The sequence below is a fragment of the Lissotriton vulgaris genome, chromosome 9 (assembly GCF_964263255.1).
Source record: "Lissotriton vulgaris chromosome 9, aLisVul1.2, whole genome shotgun sequence".
NCBI classification, from domain to species: Eukaryota; Metazoa; Chordata; class Amphibia; order Caudata; family Salamandridae; genus Lissotriton; species Lissotriton vulgaris.
In genome coordinates this window covers 476,380,275-476,404,232 of record NC_141697.1, presented here as the reverse complement: position 1 = coordinate 476,404,232, position 23,958 = coordinate 476,380,275, and the positions used below count along the sequence as shown (strand labels likewise).

Genomic DNA, 23,958 nt, shown 5'->3' with positions numbered 1-23,958 from the left:
ATTGCATGTAACATCCTGGTCATGTACCTAAGATGACACTGATGGATGAATCAAGCTTCACTCACAGTGTGATCTTAGGCACATGAGCAGGATGTTACATGTAATGAGAAATTCATGTTATGTCGTGCTTATATATAGGGGGCCTGTTTTTTGCCAGTAGAGACAGTGAAATAATATGAGCAGAGACACACATACTGCTTGTAAAGACAGACATGGTAGATTATATTTAACATCCTGGTCATGTGCCTAAGATCACACTGTGAGTCAAGCTTGATTTTAAATGGATCTGAGTGAATACAATGCTTAGTTGATGTCTTTAAAAATATGGAAGTACATGTTTTTTAAAGACATGGTAGATTACATGTAACATCCTGGTCATGTGTCTAAGATCACACAGATGGATGAATCAAGCTTCACTCACAGTGTGATCTTAGGCACATGAGCAGGATTTTACATGTAATGAGACATTCATGTTATGTCGTGCTTATATATAGGGGGCCTGTTTTTTGCCAGTAGAGACAGTGAAATAATATGAGCAGAGACACACATACTGCTTGTAGAGACAGACATGGTAGATTATATGTAACATCCTGGTCATGTGCCTAAGATCACACTGTGAGTCAAGCTTGATTTTAACTAGATCTGGGTGAATACAATGCTAGTTGATGTCTTTAAAAATATGGAAGTACATGTTTTTTAAGACATGGTAGATTACATGTAACATCCTGGTCATGTGCCTAAGATCACACTGATGGTCGAATCAAGCTTCACTCTCAGGGTGATCTTAGGCACATGAGCAGGATGTTACATGTAATGAGAAATTCATGTTATGTCTTGCTTATATATAGGGGGCCTGTTTTTTGCCAGTAGAGACAGTGAAATAATATGAGCATAGACACACATACGGCTTTCAGAGACAGACATGGTAGATTATATGTAACATCCTGGTCATATGCCTAAGATCACACTGTGAGTCAAACTTGATTTTAAATGGATCTGGGTGAATAAAATGCTTAGTTGATGTCTTTAAAAATATGGAAGTACATGTTTTTTAAAGACATGGTAGATTACATGTAACATCCTGGTCATGTGCCTAAGATCACACTGATGGATGAATCAAGCTTCTCTCACAGTGTGATCTTAGGCACATGACCAGGATGTTACATGTAATGAGAAATTCATGTTATGTCTTGCTTATATATAGGGGGCCTATTTCTTGCCAGTAGAGACAGTGAAATAATATGAGCGGAGACACACATACTGCTTGCAGAGACAGATATGGTAGATTATATGTAACATCCTGGTCATGTGCCTAAGATCACACTCTGACTCAAGCTTGATTTTAAATGGATCTGGGTGAATAAAATGCTCAGTTGATGTCTTTAAAAATATGGGAGTACATGTTTTTTAAAGACAAGGTAGATTACATGTAACATCCTGGTCATGTGCCTAAGATTACACTGATGGATGAATCAAGCTTCACTCACAGTGTGATCTTAGGCACATGATTAGGATGTTACATGTAATGAGAAATTAATGTTATGTCTTGCTTATATATATGTAACATATATAACACACCCTGGATCTTGATGGCACAGCTTTGAGCCTAACAGACATGCTGCCTCAGATTTCCTAGTAGTACATGTACTAAGCAAATTATTCACCCAGATCCATTTAAAATCAAGATTGACTCACAGTGTGATGTTAGGCACATGAGACACATGTCATGACACACATACAAAGATAGAAATGACACACAGAAAAAGAGAGTTTAAGCACGTGCATAGTGACATGAGACACAGACACAGAGTACCTTTTACGCTAAAAGAGACAAACTGTTCGAAGGCACAGGTGACATTATTGAAAAATGTGAAAATGTAATTCCTCATTTCACACAGACACTCAGTGTGATCTTTGATAAAAATGTTAAAGCCAGTCATTTTACCAGAAAACATTTTACATAGTAAATCTTTTTTGTCACAAAGCATAGCACATGTAATGTAAATCAGCCTTATGTTGTAAACTACTGTTTATATCGTTTACTTATTGTAATTGCTATGTAATATGTTTGTAGTGGTCTATAATATGTTATTTTTTTCACAGACTATAATCATCTATACGAAGATGCAACACTATGCCATCCAAAGCAAGACGTAAAAAAAAATATAAAAAAATGTAAGGTCTAAGGAAAGAAAAATACAAGATTCATCCAAAACAAAATCTTCAGTGAAAAAAAATAATGCTCCTGGTAAGCAAACTAAGAATTTTCTCAGGAACTTATTGAAATGTCAAAAAATAAAAGGTGTTGTTTTAAAGAACAACAAGACACCTCTAATTACAAAAAAGAAATTGTGTCCCTCCAAAAATGTTAGACCTGTAGAAGGAGATGATATTGTGTATAGCAAGAGAAGAAATCAATTTATTGAAATTCGTAGACGACTGTTTTATAACAGAATACTATCTAATTTATTAAAAAATGTAAAGAGGTATCAAAAAAAGACCTCTTTTTACATGAAAAAAAAGCATAATTAAGATTGTGGATGAAGCATTTAAAGTGAAAAATAAGTTATATGGATTAGTAATGAATAAAATTCGTACACTAGATAAATTAATCAATGTTTTTAAATCAAAATGTAAGATGAGGAGAGTAATTAATCGGACTAATTTTTGGGATGTTTTTTCTGGAGAATGGAAGCATAGTTCAAGTTGTGAGCCATTTTTTAATGAAGAAAGTTACTTTCAGGATAATGATTTGGTGCATGCATTTGACACCAGTGGTCCAGCATATGAGGTGAAGGACGGTTGTCCAGTTGAAAAAGAAAAGATTGTGCCTAGAAATACAGAAGAGGTGTTAGCTGGTGAAGTTTTAGGGAGATGTCCTAAGACTCCAGTGTATACTTGCAATTGCAGTGGTATTTGTAGTGTGCGACAGGATTCAATTGATCTGTTTCGCAGTTTCTAAAGAACATATACTAAGAAAAGTGTAAAACAAAAAATAAAAAATTTGCAAGAGTTGGATCCTTGTAGAGTGAGAGAAAAAACAGGTTTGCAAGGGCATTCACTGGCTTGTCTTTCAAGAAAAGTATGTCAGAGTGTTTTTCACCATGTTAGCAGTACATCATATTAAAGTGAGGAAATTAGTGAGAAGGTTGTATTATGCAAAAAGTCCAGCACTTAAACTAAAACAGTGAAACAGTGCTCTTTTGCTTACGCGACGCACCTTAATGACGTTTTGCTAGCTTTTCGGAAATGCATATAATGTTAAAATACGGTTATTTAAAATCAAAAATAATAATTTTATAAGTATGTCACTGAATATCTTGCATTATTATTTAGTATAAATACATACTTTTTTTTCCGCACGCGGAAATAGCGCTCTCCTTTCGCTCTCAGGTGAGCTTACCGGTGTGCGCACCCTGAGCGCTCCAAGACAAAATGATAAAAAAAACCTACATGAAAAATACATTGAAAAAATATTTTTTTTATTTTTTTAATTATAATTAATAAAAAACAGCTAATAAAAAAAAATCAATTTAAAATCGTAGGTTACAAACTCGACATACAAAGGAATAAGCTTTTAAAAAACCTTTGAAATTCACTGAAAAAAAACATAGGTTTCACAATCGGTATAGTTAGGAATTAGCATTTCAAAAATCTTTGAAATTCACTGAAAAAACCATAGGTTTCACATTTGTTATAGTTAGGAATTAGCATTAAAAAACCTTTGAAATTCACTGAAAAAACCATAGGTTTCACACCAGTTATCGTTAGCTGAACATTTTACTCATACAAAATCATTGAAATTTCCACGTTATAGTTCGTTGGACTCACTATAACTCGCGCGCCCGCAATCCACTGCTGATGATGTCACATATTACATCATTCATGACATGGTCAGTGACATCACTGATGACATCTCAAATGACATCACTGATGACATCACTGATGACATCATCCAGTGTCTGTGTGTTTCTGTAAAGTTCTATACAAATTTGATTCATCCGAAAGTCTAGCAATATTAAATTCTAGCAATGTTATAAAGTGTTTTTAGATTTGTGTTTTCTTTTAATCTTGTGATATGATGTACAATATTTATAGTGCTAAGTAATGTCGAGGTAAAAATGTTATTCATTATGAAGGGTGAATAATACTTATTTCTAGTGCTAGTGGTAATTGGAGTGATGATAAACTGTCAAGATATTGTAAACAAAAAATATGTCATCTAACAGCGTATATGAAAGTCAGCAACGTATGTTTTTGATAATAAGATAATGTTTTTATTGTCTAGAAAACTGACCTGAAGAAGGTGTATATCTGTCTACTCACCGAAATGCCGCGTCTACAACCCCGTTATCTTGTGATTATGTATTTTATGATGAAATGTTTTTAATCTTGATTGTATATATATCTGCTAATAAATATTAATTTATATATGCCTTATGTTATTTTGGTTTTTTAATATTCTATGTTGCATTGACTCACTGTTACTGTATGATTGTATGGAGTTCTGTGCTCACTCTGACCACTAGCACTGTGTAGTACTTTAGTTATAAAACTATTGCTGAATAGAGACTTGTCTGTTTTTTCGAATGTACTTACCCTGCCCCTGACTGGATTTTAAGGGTACCTCCCTTGTTTATTCCATATTGGAGTAGGGCCAATCTTAATTGCCTGATGGCGGTTCTGGTCTGGCACAAAAAAACTGTGTATTGGAATGCAACCCAAAGTAATCACATTTTTTGCCCTCAAAATTGAGGCATCAGTTTTTGACTCCTACTGATATGGGTTTTTTGAGACTTGACTGCTTAGTACCTCAGTTCTACTGCAAATAAAAGGTGGAATCGCAAACAGTTGATTTGCAAAAACATTGACTGCTTTGAGAACTCACCAAAGTCCATTAGGTCCACATTCCTTATTCAAATTTACGGTTCTGTCAAAGCTCACTTTTCCATAAGAATTTTGCTGGGGTATTGCTAGAAACATCAATTTCTCGAGTCAGTCTCATACTTTTATCAAAAGAAGATGTAAAATGTCCGGTCAGAAGCAGCCTACGAGAGATCAAGTTCAGTAGGACAAGCAGCAAGAAACTCTGGGCATGCTAACCAATTTTGACTGGATCTCACAAGATTACTAAACATTGAAATGTATATCACATCTCCTTGAAAGGAAGGAGAGAAGTGCAAGAAAATAATCAACATCTACATTTCCTAATCTAATCAGTGAACAAATTGAAAACATAAAATTGCACTGAGATAAATCAGAAACTCTTTTGAAGAAGTGCAAATTCAGCAATGCCACTTAATAAAATCAATTTTCAACCAAAGACAACCTATGTGTTATCCAATATTTAACTAATTTATTTAACATGTGAACCTATGTTGGGATTAAACCACATCCAAGTCCCTGGCAAATGGAAACATTGTGACCCAGAATATGGGCCAAGTTTTCTATACAAAATGCAACAGTATATTTTAGTACAAACATAGTGCTCCCCAACTAAAACATTAAAAGAAATAGAATATTCATAAAGAGATAAAGGGTTTGGCAGTTTACTAACATGAAGGTGTATTTACCTTGTGAGGTAGAAACTCACAGAGGAGGAGCTTGTACAGTGGAAAATAATGAAAGGCCTTCATGTTTATAAATGTGAACCACACAATTTGTTATCAGAATTCAATAGAGTCCATGTAAATCTAGCACTTTTCCTCTGACTCACAATAGGAAACCTACAAAACCTTATAGACAGAATGCTAATCCTTCTTACATATACAATATGGCAAACAAAAAATTATAAACCCTAACCTTGGGAATGTGTACATCTTTTAAAATATTGACTTTCCCCAGATTGGTAAGTTAGATACAGTCAACCTATACAATTACATGTAATTCTCGATAAAACAACCTTAACATTAATTTGAATTAATATATTTAAATTTAGTAATAGTTTGTATCCCCACACATTTAAAAGAAGCCTCTCACCACTCTGACCACTTGATCTAGGACCTGTCTATATGCCATTTTAGACACAGTTTTAGTAGATGAAATATGTAAATGTTTTTAACAGTCATGGATACGTTTCACTGATATTGCCCAAGGACTATCTACAAAGACACTATCTTTTTCTTATCAATATTTAAAATAAAAATGGACATGCAGTCAACTCTGAAAACTCTTTATAGATTAATTAAAGTTAGTGCCACATACATAGGCAAATAAAATTACACACTGTTCCACCAAAACTCTCAAGCAAACAAACCTAATCTCCATGTTAGCCAAAAGATCCTTGGCCACTTACTTCTAATGCTTACCAAACAAAAAAGACAAGCCCTTCTTCTTTGACAGGTAGGCACAGAAGTAGGTCTTTCAAAAAACTTTGCTTTTGGAAAATTAATTCTCTAATAATTGCATCTCCTATAGGATAGTCAAGTCCATCATATTCATTTGAGAAATAAGAAATTGTTTGCATCCAAACATTTCAGGTTCTGTTAAACAATACAAGTCCCTGCCATGCTGGAATAAACTTGAACAAAAATTAATGCAAATGATAATTAGAGCAATGGTTGATATAAGACTATTTCAACAACTGCAAAAGCAGACAACATCAAGACAACAACCAAAATGACACAAGCATAAAATGTAGAAAACAAAGAAAGACACCACAAATAATGCCTGAGAACAACTAAAAATGTTGATGATCGATGAAATCCAATGATACAATTGTCAATTCTTAAATACATGAAATTATAAAAACTGTACATTCTGAGACATTGTATGAGAAAGGTAATGCTGCTCACCAAGTCCTGCACAGTAACAATGAAACATAAGGAAAATGACAAAATAAATTGGTATCTGAAATCGAGTAAATAGAAAAAAGCTATAATGCAAAAACTATCAAAGAGCAAACATTGCTGGGGTGCTTTCTAAACTGTGCCTAGAATGCCCGCCACCAGCAGTGAGTGAGGAATGCTATATAATCAGATAACTGAACTCTTACTCAACCACCAATTTCGATGAGGGAAGAAAATAAAAAAAGCAATGGCCGTCATGGCCACTAGCTGAGCATGAAACAATTGACGGCTCTCATCATCTCCCAATTACTTAAAATCATCCTTAAAAAGAGTGTGGTGGTTTAGTCCAAGCATTATAGCTCTTCTCCACCACCCCTTTTGCTCCCAACATAACATTTTGATTAGATTGCCTGGTCAAAATAGCACTGCGCTCTTCCTGACTGCCACAATCACTGAATTGACTTGAAGTCAGCAGAGCTTAGTTACAACATGCAAAAGTTTTCCACAGGGCACATTCCACTACCCTCACTTCTCAGGGTCAACAAAAAAAAGAATACAGGCTAATATTAGTAGACATTAGTAGACATTAACTTGAGGTTACCATTCGCCATGTCAATCTTTCACGTCAGGCATGCAAACAAAATGCCATGCTATCACTTCAAAACTTCCACTTCAAAACTAGAAAATGCTCCTTCCATGAGCCATCCCACACTTTCTTAAATTGTTTTATTTAAGGGGAGGTACAGCAGACTTCAATGTACAGCCTTGTCACTCAAACTTAAATTGCACACAAGAGCCACATGTGGAAATAAAAGACCATTTGTATATTCTGTATTCAGTATATGAATACCCAAACCAAAAGTAAGCAATATGTACTGGACAAAAACGATGTAAAATGCATTCCAGGATATATATTACCTACTGGCAGTCACCAGTAGGTAGTTAGTTATAGGTAGGACCTAGTTTCCATAGGAAAAGCGTTTTTTGTTTTGCCAATATCCTTGGCGCCGTTTGATGAATCTTTGTGAAATATTCAAAACGAATGGCCCGCTCACTCCACCTGTTGTGTTGAAAGTCCTGGGGTGATTCGTAAAGCATGGGCCGTGAAAAAGGGGGGGGTGTCCAAAAACGTGTTTTTGCCAAGTTAATTTCCATAGGAAACTTTAAATACGGAATTACACCAGATTTTGCAAAGAGGTACCTCTTGTTTCAGAAAACGCTCTTTTTGTTAAATGGTGTAAATCTGTTCAGTAGTTCCTGAGAAATTGAAACATCTCTCAGAAATACAAACATCCCCGTGGACCCACCCGATCTTGGACTTGCAATCTGATTGTCTGCCAACAGTTTCAACCAGTTAGTGTTGGCAGCCATCTTGTGACTTGGTTGAACTGAGTCACAAGAAAAAAAGGTTAAAAAAAGGATTAAAAACAAGAAAATGAGGCAGGGTAGAAACAACCTCAACCCCTAGATGTGGTCAGAGGACCCCTAAAGGACCCCCAGTGCCAAGAAAAGCATTTTTATTTAAAAAAAGCGTAGGGTCACGCTTTGTTTCTTTTAAGCTCATGGATGGTCCAGGTCCGGGAGGTAATTATCAAAATACATGCGGGGGTCCGGGGACCCCCACGTCCCCGGGGCTATGTTCATAAAATGCATGGGCAAGGAGCCCCCCGCAGACCCAGACACCGCCACCTCCCTGGGGCTATAGTTATTAAAAGTGGGGGCTACGTGGCCCCTCAGCCCCATGGACTACCTCCTCCCCACAGCTATATGGATTAAATGCGGGTGGGGCATGCAGCCCCCCACAGCCCTGGGGATTGCCACCTCTGCGGGCCCCAAGTAATTAAATGTGGGGGTCTGTTGCATACCCCCGGGGCCAGGGGCCACCACTTAACTGACAGATGATCAGAAGAGGGCCACACAGCCCCCTCCAGGAGTTCTCCATGGCCCTGGGGACTGCCACCCCCGAGGGCCGGCTCCAGCAATGTCCCGGGGTGCCCACCCCAGGACATTGCAGCAGCTTTCTATGACCTTAGCATAGCATGTCATTGGAGATGTCATCAGCGATGTGTTGTTACAGACCGTGCCATGAGTGATGTAATATGTAACATCATCAGCAGTGCATTGCGGGGGATAGTTAGCTCAGCTGGTTTTGAACGAGTGAAATGTCAGCCTAACTATAACATTTGAATATATATATTACACACATAACCTCAACACTTTATCAATACAGAGTGCATTTATGACCTCAGGAAGGAAGCTAAAGGGCTAATTTAGAGTTTGGTATAGAGACCTCAGTTTCAACAATGATAGAGTACCCTGTCCACCAAACTCTCATTCAGCCCTCTTGACTTTGAGGTACTCAGACCATCAAATGTATACCATTGTGTAATATTTACTCTGTTGGGGTAAAACGTCCTCAGATGCTTTAAGGAATTAGAGGCCGTCAGAGGCAAGTCATCAAACTGTGTGCCCTGTTCAGAGTGAGTCAGATAGCTTTTTTTTACTGTTCGATACTAACAGGTATACCTTAACAGTGAAAGACACAATGATAATTACCCCACAACATATGGGAGAAATCTCCCAAGGTGTCAGGGTCGTTATTTTTTTTTTCAAAAACAATTGTGCACCAAACTTTCCAAACATTGATAGGAGCAGCTATAACCGAGATACCTGGCAATGTATTTGGTGGGAGGAGGTAAGGGAGTGTGGTGGATGTAAAGTCCTCTGCCATCCTTTCTGCCTTTACTTTGTCCTCCAAACCCTAAATCAGTCCCTCTGTCTTTACATAGTTCAACAGTGCCTTTGGAACCCAGCCAGCCACCAACGATAGCATCTTACTGTTTCCTGTTCACATCATAAGTAAGCAATGTCTCAAATACAACTATTGGTCCATCTTGACTATTGAACGTTTATTCTGCTTGTTGCACTGTTTTGTGCTGTGGCCAGAGGCTGCACCTCTGTGGCGACTAATGTGTTGCGCTACTTCCTGACCCCATGCACTCTTTCAGGTCTTCTGCAGAGGTGAGCAAACTGCCACAGTGCATTCTTTAGCAATTATCCTGAACAATGTTCTCGTGTTCTCAGTGCTGTCAATCAATGTTTATGGAATAGACTGTTCATCACAAGGTCTTGTGGGATCACCCCAACTTGCGTCACTTTGGGCCTCAGGTAGGAACCAAGAAAAGTTTCAGAAGATGAACTCAGATCACATGGTAGGTCACAGCTCTTGCATGGTGCGTGGGTATGTCCTATGAGAATTTCTGGTCATGCTTGTGTAACAATAACTTACTTGCAAATACTTAAAAAAAACTGGTGACATGTTTACAAATCATCTGTAAACTATGAACTTGGCTTAAATTGTACCTGTATTTCACCGGAGCTTCTAATGGCTAAAGGTAGATTTAAAATATATACAGAGAACAAATAGGTCACATTAGGACATGTTTTGACCCTGAACATTTACAATCCCGAAAGCTTTGATCCTCTGTTCCTGTCTGACAACACCAGTGATCCTTATATTTACAAAGCTAGAATCTTCAGTGAAAGAAGCATTATAGGTGGGGGATATGGCACACTAAAACTGTATTTCCATTTTCATGTTCTTGCATGCATCAGCAGGCCGGCATCCATGTCAGTGAGCTGCTGCTTCATGCTTGATCTGTGTAGAGTAGATTACAAGTACAGATATAGATCACTTACTATAGTTTAGTAATGTTTATATTCGAAATGAGAAATCATTGAAAGATGTATTTTCCTATTTCAGGATCTACTCCCTGGCAACCATCAAAACTCCTGCCTCCTACTCCCACACTCATTTCTGTAACAAGATATAAATTGATCTCAACTTCAGTAATGTGACCCTGACTATAGGCAGACATGCACAGTTGGTTGGGGCACAAAAATACCAACTTTTTACATTTTTAGAATTGTAACTTAAAATCCAACATTACCATTAAAGAGGGTTTCTAAATTACAATTCAATAGAGTACAGCGAGTATGTGTCTATCTACTCTCATTCAAAGTATAACGTGAGAAAACAACATTGGGAGTTTTTCAGTGCCTGGACAAGTGAAACTTAAACCCACTGTTCTACTTTCTAAATACCATGTACCCTGCCCTAGGAGCTTTTTGGGTGTACCTTAGGGATGAGTTATAATTATTAAATAGGAAAGTTTGGGCCTGACAAGAGGTTTATTTTTCCAGGTCACATTGGTAGTTTAAAGCTGTGCTACAGGCCGCATTGGCAGGACTTAGACATGTTTTAAAGTGCTCCCTTAGTGAGTTGGAAAAAGAGTGCTGCAGGCCCACTAGAAGCCTTTATTTTACAGGCTCTTGGTAAAAGTAGTACCATTTACTAGGGGCTTACAAGTAAATTAATTGTGTCAATTAAGTGTAGACCAATTGTGGCATGCTTTAGGGAGCTAGTACAAGCACTTTAGCACTGTTAGCAGTAGTAAAGTGCACAGAGTCTCAAATCCAACAAAAATAAATTCATTACAACCGTAAGGGGGAAAGCAACATGTTTGCAAGACTACAACCCATGGGTATCAGGTCTAACACTTATGTTAAAAAGCCTGGTATGGTAATGATATCTTTGCGTTCATTAAAAAACCCTAGTAATTCATTGAAAAAAAACAGGGTAATAGTAAAGTTATAGTTAGGTGTTAAAATGAGTTGAAAACGAACTCATAAAAAAAGTAAAAACGGTTACAGTTCATGAGCTAACTACAACTTGTGCCTGTGCCATGCACTGCTTATGACTGCACATATAACATCACTCATGGCATGCTACATGACATCATTGAGGACATCACTGATGACATCTCAAATGACATAACTTGTGACATCATGCAATGAGAGTGACAGTTTGCTATGCATTTCTGACACAGAAAGCTATTTAGTAGGCTATATCTAGAGCAAATCTGCTATAGGTGTACTGCTAATGCACTTGCTTAGCCTCAGAATAGGACCTGCATGCATGGAGGATGTGGGCTCTCCGTGATGTGTTGTCCATAGGACAAGGGCTGTGCGTAGTAGGGACTTTATCAATGAAAGGTTTGTGAAAATGAGTAGGGAGTAGGCTCTACGTGAAAGTTTGTGCACAGTGATGGCTGTGCATAGGAGAGGCTTGGTGCCCTAATGGGGGTTTGTTGTTTGGAAGGAGTGAGCTCTCCTTGAAGAGCTGTACACAGGGCAAAGGCTGTGTGAAGTAGGGGCTTAACTACCAAATGCTACTTTAGTAACTGGAAGGAGTGACCTCTCTGTGAAGAGCTCTGCCCAGAGTGAAGGCCATATATAATAAGGATTGGACAACCTAATGGATCTTGAGTGTCTGGAGGGACTAGGCTTCAGTGAAGAGCTATGCACAGGGGCAAGGCAGTATGTAGTAGGGGCTCAGTCATCAAATCGGGCTTGAGTGTCTTGAGGTAGAGGCATCTCCTTCAAACATCTATGAAAATTCTGGAGAATGTGCTTTGTAGGGGTTTGGGCACCGAATAGAGCTTGTAAATATAAAGAGCGTACATTCATCTAGTTATTTAATATAAGCCCGTGTTTATGTAATTTGTGCTTTCACATGATTCTGCAGCACTTAGTACTTAGTATCAAAGGCAGTATTGGTTTATAGAGTAAGTTGAACATTAGTACCCTGCATGACTTCATCAGTGATGTCATCAAGGATGTTTTCTGAGATGTCGCCAGTGATATCATCATTGATGTCATTGAACATGTGATGAGGGATGTAGTATGTGAGGTTATAAGCAGTGGATGGTGGGGAGCAAGTTATAGTTATCTCAGGGAATTTTAACTGGTAAATTTCAGTGTTTTTTTTGTACTTTCAAATGGTATGTTCTCACTTCCTTTTTTACCTAACAATAACATCAATGTAACCTTTGTTCTTGCATTGAATTTTATTTTTTTTATTTTTAAAGTAAGATGTTTACCATACTTGACTATAACGTGTCCTTAACATTTGATTTGTTCGTTGAATTTCAAGGGCCTTTTTAAAGTAAGGTTGCAAATTATTACCACCCTGAACAATAATGTGACATAAATCTTTGGTTTTGTCAGTGAGTTGCTATGGGTTTTTAAACATAAAGTAAAATATTACTAACATGTCTAACTGTAAGTATTAGGCCATTGGCTACATAAGTAACTTGAGTTTATGGAGATAGTGGATTGTACAAGAAGAGCTTTGCAGAGAGCACAGGATGGTAGTTATTGCTTAGGTGTCTGGATGGAGTGAGCTGTACACACACTCTGCACACAGAGCAGAGATTTTGAATAGTAGGGTTTGGTTAGGGACTGGTCTCTTCGCAAAGACCTTTGTTCAGTTCAAAGGATGTGCAAAGGATGTGCATTGTAGGGGTTGGTGTGATACTGGACTCTGCATGAAGACCTTGTAGAGGACGAAGGTTGCGCATAGTAGAGTTTGGTAAGGGACCAGTCTCTGCGTGATGACCTTGTGGAGGGTGAAGACTGTGCACCATAGACTTTAGCGAAGGACTAGTCTCCGAACGAAGACCTCTGTACCGGGTGAAGGCTGTGCAAAGTAGAATTGGGTGAGTGACTGATTACTGCATAAAGACCTCTGTGCAGGACCAATGCTGTACACATAGGTTTGCTTCATCCTGCAGAACTCCTGCAAGAGTCTTGCTGGAGTTCGCAAGACCACATACGGCCATGTTGGCTCCTGCAAGGCTCTATTTTTCTTCTCAATTTGACCCCAAAACTTGCCTTTTTAAATAAGTTTTTATGTTTTTTGCAGAATACATGGACTGAGTGCCCGTGTCCTAAAACATCAGCTGCAACATTTTTCCACATGTCGCAGTCTCCAATCATATCACTCTTACCTTCAAGTGTCTTGTGGGTGCCTCTAATGAGAATGCACATTTTTATTTTCCAGTGAGAGTCCTGTGAGACTCTTGCTGGATTCCCACAGCAATATATATCAATACATTTTGAACGTTAATTTCTCAAATACTTCTAAACAAAACTGCTGGTAGGGGGATGAAGTCTGCTTGCCTGCTGAGGGTCCTTGGGGGCTAACTACATCTCCTTCCACTTCCAGTAAGTCCCGTAGTGTGCGATTATTGATGGGACTTTGGAGGCCACTCCCCCTTTCTCGGCCACTCTACAAACATGCTTCCTGATGCAATACAGGATGAAGGATGACATCCACTTGGATGCTGTGGGACCTTGGGGCCAAGAAGCCCTCCTGTTACCTGCAGTAATTCCCTGAAAGTGGGATTCATGAGAGCTGATCAATGGCCCCACCCCCTTCTCCACCACTCTGCAAATGCAAGTACCAGTTACCAAAATCATACGAATTCACTTATAAAGACCAAAGGTTACAGGGATGTTGAAGTTAGGAAATAGATTTTGATAAACGTTAAAAATTTACTGACAAAACCAGAGGTTACAGGGATGTTATAGTTATGAAATAGTATTTAAAAAACCTTAGACGTTCACTTACAAAACCAAAGGTTACAGGGATGTTATATTTAGGATTAAAAAACCTTATAAATTCTCTGAAAAAAAACAAGGTTACAGGGACTTTATAGTTACCTGAGCTAACTAAAACGTATGCCCCTGAAATGCACTACTTATGACCTCACATTTTACACCCCCTCACATATTACACCCCTCATGGCATAGTCAGTGACATCACTGATGATATCTCAAATAACATCACTGATGACATCACTGATGACCATCCACAGAACCTCTCACACATCTACTCACAGATCCATATAACTAACCACATACCCATTCAAAGACCCATACCTAATAATAATAATAATAATAAAGAGCTTATAGAGCGCTCAGTAACGCCATCACGGCGTGTCCCCGCGCTGAAGCTATCAGTGAACAGCGAGAGAGCCTAGGATCTACGCAGTGTATAGATGTGTTTTAAGCATGGCCCTAAACCGCGATTCACTGCTCTCCAGTCTCAGAGCAGGGGGAAGTTTGTTCCATTGTTGAGCTGCTTGGAGCGCAAAAGAGCGTCCACCCATTCTAGCCTTCCTAATCCTGGGGACTGTCAGCAGTCCGGCACCCTCCGAACGGAGGGTCCTAGTTGGTTCATATCGGCTGACTAGATCCTTTAGGTATGCGGGCGACCTGTCCCAGACAATTCGGTGACAGAAGAGGAGGCACTTAAACAGCACACGCTTCTTCACAGGCAGCCAATGAAGCGCGTCCAGCGCCTTTTTCGAGTTAGCTCTCCTGGGTCTTCTTAACACCAGTCTGGCGGCGGAGTTCTGTATGACTTGTAGGTGGCCTATGCTGGCCTCGGTTGCCCCAAGGAACAGAATGTTTCCATAATCTAACCGCGAGGTCACCAGTGCCTGAGTTAGTGTCCTTCTGGCCGCTAAGGGAAGGAGGTCTAAAGTTTTATTTAGGGTCTTTAGTACTCCAAAACATTTGCCCACAAGACGCCTTATGTGGCCATCGTATGAAAGAGAGGGGTTCATCCAGATTCCTAAATTCTTAGCCTCCTGACATGGTATGGGGGTAGGGCCCAGACATGAAGGCCACCACTCGGCCGACCAGTTTTCGCTTTTACCCCCTACCACCAGCACCTCTGTTTTAGAGCCATTGAGTTTTAAGCAATGGGCATCCATCCACTCTGCTAGTGCCTGCATGCAGGATTTAAAGTTGTTGGGGGTGTTGGAGGTGTTCTGCGATAGGGAGATCAGCAGCTGGGTGTCGTCGGCGTACGACACCAATTCCACCCCAAATGAATGTACAACTTTCGCCAGGGAGGCCATGTATAGATTAAAAAGAGTAGGGCTCAAAGCTGAGCCCTGAGGCACTCCCTGGTCTAGTGACATCTCAACTGAGCGGCATGTCCCTTGCTGTACCTGGAAACACCTTTCCGTAAGAAACGATTGTAGCCAGCACAGCGCAGGACCAACGACCCCGGCTTCGCTCAGACACCGTAGCAAGATGGAATGCGCTACGGTGTCAAAAGCCGCGCTTAGGTCGAGCATGATCAAGGCCATTGTATGACCTGCATCTGCCCCTGCTCTTAAGGTCTCAGTGGCTCGTAGGAGAGCCGTCTCCGTGGAGTAGCCCGCCCTAAAACCTGATTGTGAGGGATGGAGTAGATTCCATTTCTCCAGGTGCTCCGTAAGCTGAGCGTTAACCACCTTCTCAGCCACCTTCGCCACGTACGGCAATAAGGAAATAGGTCTAAGGTTTTCCAGCACCTCCATGCTTACATTTGGTTTTTTCCTTATTGGCAGTTCTATGGCCTTCTTCCACCCCATAGGGACTTGTTGAGTGGAAAAGGAGGTTTGTAGGACGTGTCTGATGTGAGGTTCCAGGGCTATCAGACCCTCTGAGATGACCCAGGCCGGAGCCGGATCGTTGGGGGAACCGGACTTCACACACCTGTACTCACATGCCCATTTACTCTTCCACAGAGGCACTCGCTCACTTACTCACTCACTCATAGAGCCACTCACACAACCGTTCACTCATCTATAGAGCCGCTCATACAACCGTTCACTCAACCATACAGCTACTCACACACCCATGTATTTACCTACACAGTCACTCACACACCCACTCTCTCACCAATGTAGCCTTTCAGCACAGCCCCTCACCCATCCATCCAAGCATTCACACACCCACACACCACTTACATACCTATTCACACATCCGTACAAGCACTCACACATCCTCCCACTCATTCATACAACCATTCAGACACCCACCCATTCAGTCACTAATACAGCCACTCACACAGCATCTCACACACCCACACAGCTATTCACATATCCACTTATACACCCATACAGCCACTTACACACCCATACACACAAGGAATTGCAACCTGCCTCATTAATATTAATAAGGTAGGTCGATTTGCTACCCATTAGGAAACACTAACAGGCACATGCATCAAAGCTTTTTGCGATCGCAAACGGTGCGATTTGCAAAAATCGGCTGTTTGCAATAGCAAAATTAGCTTTTGCGATGCATCGAGGGTCAAGGCCCTCGCAATTTGAGAATTTGCAATTAATTACGAGTTCTCGAATTGTGATTGCATTTAAGGAATCGCAAATTGAGATTCCCTAAATGCAATGCATTAAAGTAAAATAATTAGCGACTGGTAATTTGCAAAAAAACTTTGAAGAATGCACTAAAGTGCATTTTTCAAAGTTCCATTTTGCACACGCACATGCCCTTGAGGCATGTGCTTGTGCAAGATGTACTCATATGCAGATTTCAGGGGTGCAACAGGATGTCCTTTTGACACCCTGGCACCCTTGAAATTGCATTCTCAATTTGAGATTCTCTAATTGAGAATCACACATTGAGGATGTCTTCCCATTCATTCCTATGGGCCTCACAATTAAGGAATGTTTAGAAATCGCTATTTTTTAATCGATTTCTACGTGAATAGGTTTTTGCGATTAATGAATCTCATGGAGTTTCAAACATTCAAATAGCGATTACCTAATTGCAATTCACAGAGAACCGCAATTCGGTAATCGCTATTTGAAACAATACAGGAGGCCTTTAGTCATCCGAAAAATCACAGTAGACTTCATTCACAGTATCTGCTAATGAAATGCTAGCACCCATTCTCTTAATCTTTTCTGTACTGGTTGAATATAGCGATGTTACCACATTTTCAAGAGTATCAATAATTCTTCCTTATATTTTTGTTACTTTCACTAGAAAAGTCATATCATATCATGTATACACATAGAAAGGACAACCATTCACAGAGAATAACTGACAGATGCGCTACATCTATTTTATTAAATGTGTACAAGGACGCATGGAACAACTCCTTTGCATATTTGGTACGTTTATTGCACAGAATGCATTCATATAAAAATACGTCTTTTGTAGGGAACTGTGAAATGTAGGAAACCTTTCAGGTTTGCCTGTGAAATACGGACTTCATAATCGTAATGTCAACCCCTAATTCACTCTGCAGAGCTTGAATATTGTCAGGACTATTAAGATTCTGCAACATGGAAGACCAAATTATGAAGCAGAACTATCTAAATTACGTGATTCAAAATTCCAATGATTGTGCACATTCTCTGTCAGTATTGTTTTTATCCATTTGAGATATAAACATTTCTGGTGGAATCTGCAAATTGCGTGGCAGATGCAGTAACTCCATAATTATGTCATACATTCTGTAGTCACAGGCTCAACTAAATCCCCTGACCCTCACCACTAGCCATTGTTGTATTAATAATTTATTCAAGACAGGTAAATAGAACCTAGGCATTCTAATTCCAATAAGTGGACACGGTAAGCTACACTTTGAAGAAAACAGCTTTTTCAGGCTAACTGACCCAAAATAAACGTAACATAAAAATGCATAACTGATACCATGAATAATCTGGTCCTTTATTGGGTTTGACCTTGTAGATTATACAGAAGATACACAATAGGTAACTATGTGGCACATAACAATGTAACTTTTAGCCACAGAAAGCCCACTAGAAACTAGGCTTTGTTTCATTAAAAGAAATATTGGGGTGGGGACCGGCCCATCCTGATATCAGCCTCCATCCCCTACGCCAATTGCCCAGACAGACTTTCGGACCTACCCCCAATTTGTTGTCCCTGAGGGTTGGGGGCAAGGCTGCTTAACACCAGGGATTGGTATATTTTTAAGAAAAATGAATAGGCTCATGGACAATGTGGCCACGCATCTGGTTGCATGCCCTCACCGCTAAAGCCACAACAATTAGTTTGCACTCCTAGGGGAAAGATTGGTGGAGTTTGAAATTGTATTAGATACTAAATATTATTTTTTTAGCACTTAATAACTGCAGAAACTGTGGTAAAAAAGTTGGGCCATATGTATTATTATTGGAAATAAAAATTACCTAATTGCGATTCATTGTGAAGCGAAATTAGGTAATCGCTGTTCCTGATGTATAAAACTCCATGAGTTTCATTTAGTGGTTCCTATTGGGTCGCAAATTGACCTATCTCATGAATATTAGTGAGGTAGGTCGCAATTTGTGACCCATTAGGAATCGCTAAAATCACGGGCATGGTGGCCTGCTGGGGTCAGCAGACCACCATGTCCGTGATTGCTTTTAAATAAAGCAATCATTTCTTTTTTGAAATGCATTCTGTTTTCCTTAAAGGAAAATCGAAAAGTGAAAGTTTTCTTTTCCGTTTTCAAGAGCAGTCCATGGGACAACTGCCTACTCTGAAAAAAACGTTTTTGCTATCATTCCCAGAGGGGAAGGGGTCCCTTGGAGATCCCATCCCAATTGCAAATGGGTTACAACCTACTTGAAATAGTGCTAAAATGCAAATGTTTTGAGACCGCTTTTTGGTTGCAAAACATTCTTACATACTGCTGCGATTCGGTATTAGGAAGGGATGCAATGAACACGCCCCTTGCTAATACAGAATCGGCATGTATTGGCAATTCCAAATTGCAATTAGATAGCATGTTACTGAATCGCAAATTGGAATTCATACAAGCCAAAATGTATTTTAGTGGTATCAAATGGCCAGAATCGGGCCTTTTGCGAACAATAAAATGCATGACACTTATGGCCGATGGTGGCTTTTTTCACAACTCTGCCTGTTCCAGAAAGCAGAGAAGAGGGTAATCTCAGTACATTAAACCTTTTGTTGACGCTATTCTAAAAAAAAAAAACATACTTTCTCACACAGCACATTTTCTTACTAAAATAAATCTGTGTTGGCTGTTGTCTTGGTTTCTTACAGAGGGGAATCCACAAGCCCTTCAGAATACCCAATAAGTGGGCACATTTTGCCTGCATACCCATTGAGGGGAAAAAGGTATTAAAGCTTAAGAAAGAACTTTCCTAAACGTAAAAAATGGGCTCATCATAGCAGAGGACATGCATCAGCACTTAAATGGTTAACACCGTTTATTTATTAACTATCTACCCATAAAGGCCTATTACCTCTAACATATACTTTGCACAATAACTAAAACAGGCATACTACATGGAGGTCACAAAGCAAGTATGCCATTGGGCATTTCCCTGGGTGGCTGGAGCCATTGGAGGCAGTGTTTTTTGAAGATCACCTGCTACAGCCTCTGTCTCCACATGCCCGGGGTTTATGAAAGCAGGCACAGCAGGCCGAGAAATAGGCAGAACATTTTGGCAGGGCAGCTTTGAACATTTTGGACAGAGCTTCTCTTGATTCCCAGCCCTGCATGCTAAAAGACAGAATGCAGACAACGTTCCCTGCAGTCCCATGGAGGGGTTTGTCTGTGCATTCACAATTGACCACAAGGGCTGGAAGATGGAATCCTGCCTCAGGAAGATTGATGAGGCTGGGTTTCTCCAATTCCTTGCATTGTGCTGCATTGATACCTGGTAATTGGTTTACCTGGATGGCGCCCGATTGTTGTGGACTAAGGGATTGAAGCTACATCGAACATAGTTTGTCATTGAGGGAGATTGCGACTGTGGAGCTGGATTACTGCAAGGGCTCCCCTCCTCCCCTTTCCTATTGCGAACATTTTGAACTAAACAGAGCAAGTGCTCATAAGATTTTCTCACTACTGTGAGCCCCCTACGCAGGATGCCATTGGATTGGCTCCAGGAGTTCTTTATCACCCTGTCCTGAGGAGGCAAGATTGATTGGAAGGCCGAAACGCGACCGCGTCAACACTTTCATTACAGAGGAGTCTTTATGTTGAAATATTTTGGAATTTATAAACCATTTGACACATTCCTTTTAGGTTCTGTGTAATTATGTTTGGAACCGCTTGTGTCTGACTACCTCTATGTGTTCCTTCTAGACTGTATAGGAGGACACTAAGCAGTATCTTTGTGTGGGAGAAGACGACATTTTCTGTGATTCGTTTTTTGAACAAATTGATGTGTTTGTTTTGTGTTTATATATATTTTTTGTATATATTTGTGTACATATATATGTATAAAGGTGTATAGTGTTCGAATACAAAATATATATATATATATATATATATATATATATATATATATATATATATATATATATATATATATATATATATATATATATATATATATATATATATATATATGTGTGTGTATATATATATATATATATATATATATATATATATATATATATATATATATATATATATATAAAAAATCTTACGATAAAAAATCGTGGGTGATTACTGCAAATAAATTATGTAATCACGTCCTCTGTGTAAAGTGATGGTTAATTGAATGTATAGTATTACAGGAGTGGAATGAAGCCACCGAGATAGGAGAATTTTTAGTTTCCTATTTGTTGAATACTTCTTTATTTATCCCTCCTTTTTCCATTTTAATTTTTCTTGCATTGATACCTAAGGCATAGCACAAGGAACAGGCTATGAAGGTGCTGTTCATATCCGCCACTGTTACGTGAACTGGCCAAAAATTATGTCCCAGTGGTACCCCTCCCTATTAAAAAAGATTAGCTGTTTTGGCTATTAATTTCCAAAAATAAGAATGAAGGCAGTCAAAGCAGTCAGAATCCAAATTCTCGAAGTGTTTTTGAACTGCAGTGGTTTGCAGACCTCCAGGGTACAGTAGCCTATTTTCTCCAGGAAGCTTTCAACATCATGTTTTATGCACGGAGTTAATGGAATCGGACATTAAAGATAATCCCTATTTATTACTGGCTTAGGGATGCCCAGAATAAAGGGGAAGGAGTAGTTATAAACAGATATTAAACAGTTCGTTTATGAATAATTGAGGTAGTCAGCATCCTGGATACAACGTTCAATGATTAATCATCAGTGCCCCCTAAGAAGTGAATTCCCCAATTCTAGCCAGGTCAAGCTTTTCATCACTTTCTAGGAGGACAGATAGGCCTAAAGGAAAACTACAATAACAGTGCACCTATTTGACAGATCAGCAGTGAATTTTAACTGTAAGGCAATACTGCAGCCCTGCACATGGGTAACTTTGAAAATTTCACGGGACACCCACATCAATGAACAAAAAAATGGACTAATGTACTAAGACGAGAACATTTGCTTTTTTAGCATCCTTAGGGAAAGGGCACTATATATTCAGCAGAGCTTAGGATTGGCCTATAAGCAATCAGGCAGTGTCCAACGGGCTGGTCTAAAAGGCCATTGGTTTGGTTGTTTGTGGGCCTGATTGCAGTCCGCTGTGCCGATTTTGTACTACTGCTGATGTCTCAGGTAGTTAAACATTGCAAGCAGAGCCGAACTGGGAACCCAAAGCAGCCCTGGCAATATTTTCGAACCAGTCCCCGAGGAAGCACTGCCTGGCCCCAGAAGCCTGGAAATGCTTGTTTGCTGCTTTTGTTACTGCGAGCCGATATTGCAGCACTGCTGCAAAACCTTCCCCAGTAACAAAACCGGACCCCACTTCTGCAAAACCGACCCCCACCCTTCTAGCCTCTCAGGGAAATGCCCGATTCTCGGTATGGCCAGTCCGGCCCTGATTGCAAGGTAGATCCTCGTGGTCTTCCATAACATGCACAACACTATATACAAAGTATCTTTCCAAGTTCAAAACTGCCCCAATTTACAATGGGCCACTCTTTTAGCTCTCTAATTCACTGAAGGGGGCCACTTACGTTTTGTTGCCTGGGCCTATTTTCTGTCCCAGTCCAACACTGATTCAGCAACCATTTGGCAAAAGCAAGCGTGCAAAGAAATTACAAAGGTGAGTTGATGAATGCTGTGTATTATTCTCAAATTGTGTGGAGATTTGAACGCAAATGATAAGGAGATTTTAGCCCCTTCTAGAAGTATTGTGCAGATATAGTAATGAGATAGGTAAGGTACACAGAGATGTCTCCCGTGATTTAAAATCAAATCAGGACAGGAACTTCTTTACCCTATTTTAAATTATGATGTCAACAAAAGAAAGGCTCTACCGTGAAAAAACTATGAAAGGAATATTTGATTAGTGACTGATTGGAAGGCTATAACAACGACTGCTGGTCTTTGAAGAGCGAATTTGTTCTGACAAAGACCTTGTAAACTGAAGACAAAATGATCAACACATTTCTGAAAGTTCAGGGTGTCTTCAATTCAGTGATGGACTGCAAGGCCATTTAAAGATAGTGATTCCCCCTCACCTTGACAAGGAGTGATCTGATCTGTAAATGTGGTCGCCTAAAAGAAAGGGCTTCCATATATATTCCTTTAATCTTCATAGTCTGTATTATTAATGCCAAGATCATTGGTTTTGAGGCCACCTTTGAGTACAATGACATCAATCGCTTTGATATTGATTTTTTTCATCACTGTCCGAATTATGAGGATAGATGACATCCCCTTGGTGGATGGAATACACAATATGTGACATGTGAATGTACAAATGCAGATGTCTTGTTTTGAACAAAAATTGCTTCGTTGCTGAATATTTTATCATGATGAAATATTTGGCAATCACTTACGTAGTTATATGGGATATATTGTAAATTATTGTATATACCTGATAAGTAGATACTGACTGACATTAGAAAAAACTCTGAATGTAAGACTTTCCCAATTAATGGATTGATTTATGGTTAATGAGGAACTGCTCAATTGCCATCCCAATATCTCTGACTGACACCATGAAAACAAACGCAGGAATTGAAAAAAAAAAGCATTGACCCTTCTGATATGATACCATCAAGGCGAATGTATTTTTACTAGATGCTGCAAAGGCTTTCCATCTTGTGAGTTGGAGATGTTTTTTCCAACTGTTAGGGAAGTTCCAGTTCATATCGCAGCTTACAACATCGATTTGTGCTTTATATCAAGGTGCCACAGCACAGTTAATTGTTACCAATTCCTCAGCAGGAGAGATCATTTTGAACTGCTGCACCTTACAAAGATGCCCCCTCTCCCCACTATTATTCACCCTTTTAATTGAACCCCTGTCACAGCATATCTGTCAGAATAAAAATATCATATAACCTACGGGTGCTCATAGTACGGCCGCGGGCAGCCAGCTGCCTGGCAAGCCTTCCTTGGCGGCCCGCTGACCTTGCAGACATCTACCAGTGTGACTCGGAGACTCTGCTGCTCTGTGGGGGGCCAGCCATAGTCAGAGTAACATGCGAATGGTCTTTTAAAGACCTGTGAAGTGCTCGGGTGCGGCTGTGAGTATGAGTGTGTGTGCCCAGAAGCTGTCTCTGCCCGGGCATACACAGGCAGGGTGAGATGACGAAGAGGGAGGGA

At 39.6% G+C, this 23,958-nt stretch overlaps 1 protein-coding gene across 1 annotated transcript in view; it reads right to left on the bottom strand.

Moving 5' to 3' along the window:
• The window catches only part of ESR2 (estrogen receptor 2), an 826,997-nt gene that overhangs the window by 597,076 nt on the left and 205,963 nt on the right, over positions 1–23,958 (bottom strand). The gene's annotated exons all lie outside the window — the stretch shown is intronic.